This window comes from Podarcis melisellensis, assembly GCF_964234715.1.
Source record: "Podarcis melisellensis genome assembly, chromosome: 10".
Lineage (NCBI taxonomy): Eukaryota > Metazoa > Chordata > Lepidosauria > Squamata > Lacertidae > Podarcis > Podarcis melisellensis.
Window position 1 is genome coordinate 15,279,410 of NC_138542.1, and position 7,159 is coordinate 15,286,568.

A 7,159-nucleotide genomic window follows, 5' to 3' on the forward strand; every position below is an offset into this window, starting at 1 on the left:
TCCACAGTATTTATTTGAAATATTAGACTTCCTGAAGAGTTTTGAAGTTTGGCTTTGGCAAGAATGCAGACCTCTGGCAGGTGTTGTGTCACTGGGACGAAAACAAGGAAGTGGGAACTGCTGGATCAGTAAAATTGCATATTTGGGAGGGGGCAGGAAGCTCAGTGTGACAATGCTCAAAGAGCAGCTAATTGAGAAAGACTGGATTGATGACATTCAGGAAGTATGAAAGAGAGTCTTAGCCAAAAAACCATGACACAGAACAGGTTGCTGGTGTGTTTCTTGTGAGTGTGTGTATGCAGCATTCAATTAAAAATAAGTAATGGGCAAGGAATGTCAGCTATTCATCATCATCATCATCAAACCTTTATTGGCATCACATACAAACATTCAGAATAAATAGGCCAGTGAGATCTCATTGCCATTTCAACAGTACAGTCATTTGCCAAAGGGAAGAAGAGGCAAGCAATCTATTTCATCTCTGTGGGACTCCAGCAAGGGCAGGATCCTGTAGCGTACTCTGGCGGCAAAAAATCAAATAAAGGAACTTAGCTACTGTCTTGGTGAGCTCCTGGTCTCTCCCCTGTAATAAGAAGCACATAACCTCCATCTCTGGTTTCCATGTTGGGATACAGTGGTGCCTCGGGTTAAGTACTTAATTCGTTCCGGAGGTCCGTACTTAACCTGAAACTGTTCTTAACCTGAAGCACCACTTTAGCCAATGGGGCCTCCTGCTGCTGCGCTGCCGGAGCACTATTTCTGTTCTCATCCTGAAGCAAAGTTCTTAACCTGAAACAATATTTCTGGGTTAGTGGAGTCTGTAACCTGAAGCGTATGTAACCTGAAGCGGATGTAACCCGAGGTATCACTGTACATAGATGGTCTAGAAATTGTTGGCGGAGATCATCATACATTTTACATTTAAGGGTCATGTGAGCTAGAGTTTCCACCAGGTGGGCATCGCATGGGCAGATCCTACCTCCTTCTGCCATACCCACAAACCTACCCCAAAGGAGGTTAGAAGGATTAGAATTGAACCTAGCCAGCGAAAAAGCCCTTCTTTTTTGTGGGTTAAACAGAAATCATAAATAATTAAGGTTAAATTCCTGCACCCAAGAGAGTCAAAAATAAAGAGGGGAACATGTTGTTTCCGCAGCTGGGATTAGATCCTGGCGAACTATGTCCCACAGCCTCGTTTTTAACATGGCCTTGGTGACTGGGAAAGCCACAGCACCCAGGGGATCCTCTGAAAGACCGAGTTGCCGTATCTTTGTGCAAAACAGTTGTAGGGGAAGGGAAGGAGTCTGACAGAACTTCGCTAAGTAAAGTATCTTTGTCTGCTGAAAAACAAATGTTTAGCCAGCATAAAAGAAAACTCGTCCAAGCAACTGTCTCTAGCTTATGTTGTCCCTCTAAACACAGGGCTGTGTAAGGTACACAGTGTAGGACAGCAAAAATCTTAAATAGAAAGGTTGCCAGCTATTGCAACTACCCAGCAAAGCTTTTGAGAAACTAGGAGTAGCATTTGAATAATCCAGTATTTATAAAAAACCAATCCGTGAAGCAGAATGCAAGTATTCTGCACTTTTTCCAACATATGTTACCAAAAATGCACCGGGGTGAATAATAATAATAATAATAATAATAATAATAATAATAATAATAATAATATTTTATTTATACCCCGCCCTCCCCAGCTGAAGCCGGGCTCAGAGCAGTATTGAAAAGTTCTTCAAAACCCTGCATTGCTCCTGGGAAAAGTCTGTGTTCAAGCCATTGCAGGCTCCCACCGCTAAGACAAAAGTCGTAGTTTGGGTTCTGGAAGCCACTTCGTGGACCAGCTTTTGTGAAATAAGATTTCCGCCTCCAAATGCTTTCATCTAAGGCGGGAATGGTCAATTTCTTGAACTGGTTTCACATACTCACATCCACTCTAAAGGAAAGGAGAAGCCTCTGGATTTCAGTTCCTGAGGGGAGGAGTAAATCTAACCAGATTACAAGTGAGATGTGCTGTGCCCCTTCCTACAAGAATTTAGCACGAGGGCAAATTGTATGCAAAATTCAGCTCACTGCCAGCATGGGGGAATCTCAGGCACTAGCCTGGGACCTATTCTTGATGCTTGTCCTCCTGCCCCCCCCCGGGGCATACAAAGTGGGGGGCAGATGGGGCAGGCCACCCCGGGTGCCACTCTGAGGGGAGGACAAGATGGCCCCTGCCTCCCCCAAGCTGTAGAGCGGCCGAGGGCATGCATAGTCAGTACGGGCGCCACTCATGTGGCGTCTGTACATGCTGCCACTCTCGCGTGCAGTCCATACGGGCATCCGTAAGGGATGCCGCGCATGCACAGTCTGTATAGGATGCCGCACATGACACTCTGTATGGGATGCCGCACATGCGCAGTCTGTAAGGGATGCCGCGCATGCACAGTCCATACAGTCTGTTGCACATGCGCAGTCTGTACAGGATGTTGTGTGTTCGCAGTCCGTACAGACATTTTGCATGTACCACCGGGTGGTTTGCCCCACCCCCGGCATCCCGCCCCGGGTGCCAGAGAGGGTTCCTCCGCCACTGACCCCCGCCTTAAAAAAACCCCAGTGCTCCAAATCAGCATTGGATGGCTGATTTTGGGAGCCACCAGTTTTGTTTCCCATAGCAATGCTCCCTTGGGAACACTGGGGAAATTTTAAATGACTGCCTGACATCAGCAAGTAAATGTGCCAGGTCTTAGCAGCACAGAAGGGTCTCCTCGAACCTGCATCCAATCTCTTCCGACTGAATTGAAGGTATCAGATAATTATGTAAGAAGAGTTTCTCTTTCCATCTTCAGAACTTTCGGTTGTTGTTTATTTGCTAGTCTTAATTTGAATGCCAAATTCAGGGGGCACACAAGACTTCAAAAAATGCAGCTCGGCTTTTATTAACGTAAGATCATTACTGGATCTTATGAAAAGACCCAAGCATCATTTATCCATTACAAGTCTTCTATGACAAAATGCATTCTGCATGCAGCAACCTATCACGGAAGGCCCAGATTAATTAGTCCATTTAATGACTCGAAAACCGCTGGTGATTTGCAAGAACAAATGATTTTTTTTAAAGTACAAAAAGAGGACACCTGAGACATTTGCACTTTTCTTCATTCTCCTGCTTCTACATAATATCTGAAGCCCCTGCACAGTTTTTCTCCCACACTGCTTGGCTATTTGAGTTGATCTTCCCAGTGTTGGCTCTGCAACGTGACAAAGTTTTGGAAGGATGCAGAAAGGAACAAAGATGATGAGATTACAGAATAGTTATGTACTGAAGTTTTCACCCTGGGCCAGCAGGGGGATACTGTAGGTAGTTATGCAAATAAGGGATCGAAAGTGACGTTCAATGATTGGATAGTTTTAGAAAATTGTTACAGTTACGTTGTAATAGAGCTCTATATAAGCAGGCTGACTGAACCCTTCAGTTCAGTTCTGTTCTGGCCTGTGAATAAACAAGAGCTGTTTGAAGAATCGCTGTGTCGTCTGATATGTTCACCCACAACTTAACACGAATTACTTTGGAATGTGAGGGGAGAAGAGGAGGAGAAATCTCTGGGTAGTCTCAACCCCAATCAAATGGGTAGAGTGTTTACTTGAGGGGTGTGGAGTGGATGATGTCCACTGTGCCTTGCAAAATTTAACCGGGCTGTATATTAGCTGAGAAGATTTTATTGTGCTTTTGTTGGTGTTGTTTAGTCGTTTAGTTGTGTCTGACTCTTTGTGACCCCAAAAGCTTATTTTTTTTAACACACAGTGCGTTAAAAAGAGACATGTTAAAAAACACCCTCCCACCAGATGTCAAGGAGATAAACAACTATCTGACTTTTAGAAGACATATGAAGGCAACCATGTTCAGGGAAGTTTTTAATGTTTGATGTTTTAGTGTGTTTTTAATATTCTGTTGGGAGCCAGCCCAAAATAACTGGGGAAACCCAGCCAGATGGTTAGGGTAGAAATAATAAATTGTTATTATATTATATTTCCCAGAGAACATTGGGAAGGGTAGTTCTCCAAGGAGTATGGCTCACCAAACTACAGTTACCTGAATTCTTGTGGGGAGGAAGCATAGCTGTCAACTTACAGATTTGAAAATAAGCCAAAATAAGGGACCTGCAGCCTCACCTATTCCAGGCACTCCAGTCTTCCTGTCCTCCTGCAGTCTGGTCAAACTCATGCTGGTAGCTTCGAGAACACTGTCCAACCAACTTTGTAACCAGAGGTTCAACTGAATAGAATCTGAATCACATGTACCACAAGGCCTATGCAGCCTCAACTTAAGATGGCTCCCCAGCCTGGCTTTCCACTGCAAAGTTTGCAGCAGCACGTGCAACAAAATGGCGTCCAGCATTCAAAACACCCCTCAGCTTGCATTAACTAGCCACACACAAGGCATGCAAGCTCTACCCCCAGTCGTTCTTAGACTTCTTATTGGGTGAGCAACAGAGCCAAGCAACACAGTTGGAGCCTCCCTTCTCCCTGGCCGGCAGGGAGGGAGGGAGAGGAGCTGCTTCCTTTGAAATTTAAGGGACATTATTTAAGGGACATTTAAGGGACATCCATCAATAAGGGACAGCAGCGGGACATGGCGCTGGAATAAGGGACTGACCCTTCAAATAAGGGACACTTGACAGCTATGGGAGGAAGTTGATACACAATTTAGCATGTTTAAGATAACTATGTATATCTCTGGTCAGCCTTTAAGAGGGTGTTGAAAGGGTAAATATTATACCACAAATGGATTTTGCAAATTAAAGGTGCAAAATCCTCCTGTTGCCGCCGCATGATTTCTGTTCTCATCCTGAAGCAAAGTTATTAACCTGAGGTACTATTTCTGGGTTAGCAGAGTCTGTAACCTGAAGCGTCTGTAACCTGAAGCGTATGTAACCCGAGGTACCACTGTAGTGGCTAATTTAAGTCCATTAATTTCAACGGTTCTACTTTGAATATGACTTGACCACTCACCAAGTGTAAACCCAACAGAAAAATTATATCCAAATGCTGTTTGCCAAAAGGAAGGTTGTGTGCACACTAGAAATTTAGAGTGTGCGCACACACACACACACAGGATCCTGGGAACTGTTAGTATACCCCTCACATAGCTACAATGTACAGCACCCTTAAAAGAATTATGGGAATAAAGGAAGCATTAAAACAGGGGTCAACAAACTTTTTCAGCAGAGGGCCAGGCAACTGTCTCTCAGACCTTGTGGGGGGCCAGACTATATTTTGAAGGAAAGAACGAATTCCTATGCCCCACAAATAACCCAGAGATGCATTTTAAATAAAAGCACACATTCTACTCATGTAAAAACACCAGGCAGGCCCCACAAATAACCCAGAGATGTGTTTTTATTTAGGGACACATTCTACTCATGTAAAAACACACTGATTCCCGGACTGTTTGCGGGCCGGATTTAGAAGGCAATTGGGCCTGATCCGGCCCCCGGGCCTTAGTTTGCCTACCCATGCATTAAAAGAAAAAGCCCTTTATGATTAAAAGAATCATAAAGTGGGGGAAACCCATGAGTGAGAGAGAAGGCACTGTGGCTTTAAAAAAACAAAAAAGAGCTACAAGCATTCAAAAACCTTGTTTATACTTTTCCTCAGGGAGCCAGCATCTCCTGCAGTTCCATCTCCCCAAGCTCCATGCTGGGTAATTGACTGGAATGCAGACTTTGAGGGAAGAACGCCATCTACTGAGAAAAGCCCCCAAATTCTGAGGCATTGCTTTGATGCCTGCCCTATCACACCAGCAAGACCTGACAGGAGGAATGAGACAATGGAGCGGCCGTTTTTAACACTATAGGAATAGAGACAGCCAAAAAAAGGAAAGGGGGGGAATCATTTCAACGCAATAGCGCTTCTAAATACCCATTGCACGTTAGATAAACAAAGTCAGTTTCTCCCTTATATCCTGCTCTGTGGATTTATTTTCCTTTCTGGAAAAAGAGAGAGAGGAGGAATAGGCATGATAGATACCAGAATCTAAATGTCTGGGCTCCAAGAAGCACTCTGAGAGAACTATCCTTTGTATCAGAGGAGAGAGAAAAATTGATCTACCCTTTTCTCAAGGATTGGGGGGGGAAACATATGCAGAGCAATATTTGCATTCATCAAATGAGGAACCGGCTGCATTGTTGAATGTACAAGAGTGGTGCCCTTTGTTTCATTTTCATTTTTATTTTTTTCTCTTTCATTACACTAAATCAGCCAAGTTTGAGGAAAGCTACTCACCGTCTCCCGAAAACACACAAAAAGAATAATCTACAGCTTGCTCCGTCAAGTGTCTCAAGCTTCCTTTAATTACTGGAGTGCCAAAGTGTTTAAATGAAGCTTCCTTCCTCTTGAATGCACACCATCAAGGCACAGTAAAAAAGAAATCAATAACATTCATTTTATGTTTCTCACCCAGCATCTATCTGCTATATTTCCAGGCACTATTTGCCTTCAAATGGGCAGTGCCTGTACACACATAAAAATACAACTTATCAAGTGTTAACGGAAAAATCCGAGGGCTCCCTTGGACAAAAACAAAGACACCAACCAGGATAACTTGGAGCAAAACAGCACCCTGTAGGTTTGGCCTTTATTGATCTGTTGCAATAGGGTGCTCCCCTCACCCGCAGGAGAGAGGAGGGACCCAGAAAAATGGGGTGCAAGGCTTTATAAAGACTTTTGAAATTGTCACCCTGTAGATCAAGACCACCCCCAGAAACATCATACATACATCACAGAAGGGGTGCAACCTAAGACACCCCTCAGATACATCACACCTACATCACAGAAAAGGCGGTCTAAAACAGAAATTTTAGTATTGTTTTTCTCCTGTTGTTGTTTATCTCCTGTCTGGCAGGTTACTTGACTGGATTTCCTGGGTAGCCTGGCCAGTCTTTTGTAATGATAAATAGTTCCTGGGCCATGTCACAGGCTCACACCCTATTCAAACACAGACATACCCTTAAGACAGGATTTGTGAAGGAAAAGACAATGGGGAGGCTTTTCCATTTTGACCTTGCAGAGAAAAGATTTGGTCAGTTTAGGAATCAAAATGGTTCCAGATTGGCCTTCCTGTGTTAATCTATGTATGTGCTTGGTTGGTAAACTTATGAACATTACCATATATCTAAGA

At 43.9% G+C, this 7,159-nt stretch overlaps 1 long non-coding RNA gene across 1 annotated transcript; it reads right to left on the minus strand.

The window, feature by feature from the left end:
* Positions 1–332: 332 nt before the first annotated feature.
* LOC309379753 lies at positions 333–6,517 on the minus strand. The gene is made up of 2 exons (XR_014172637.1): positions 6,265–6,517; positions 333–520 (listed from the first exon to the last, which is right to left on the minus strand). It is a non-coding gene; the product is annotated as an uncharacterized lncRNA (long non-coding RNA).
* Positions 6,518–7,159: the final 642 nt, after the last annotated feature.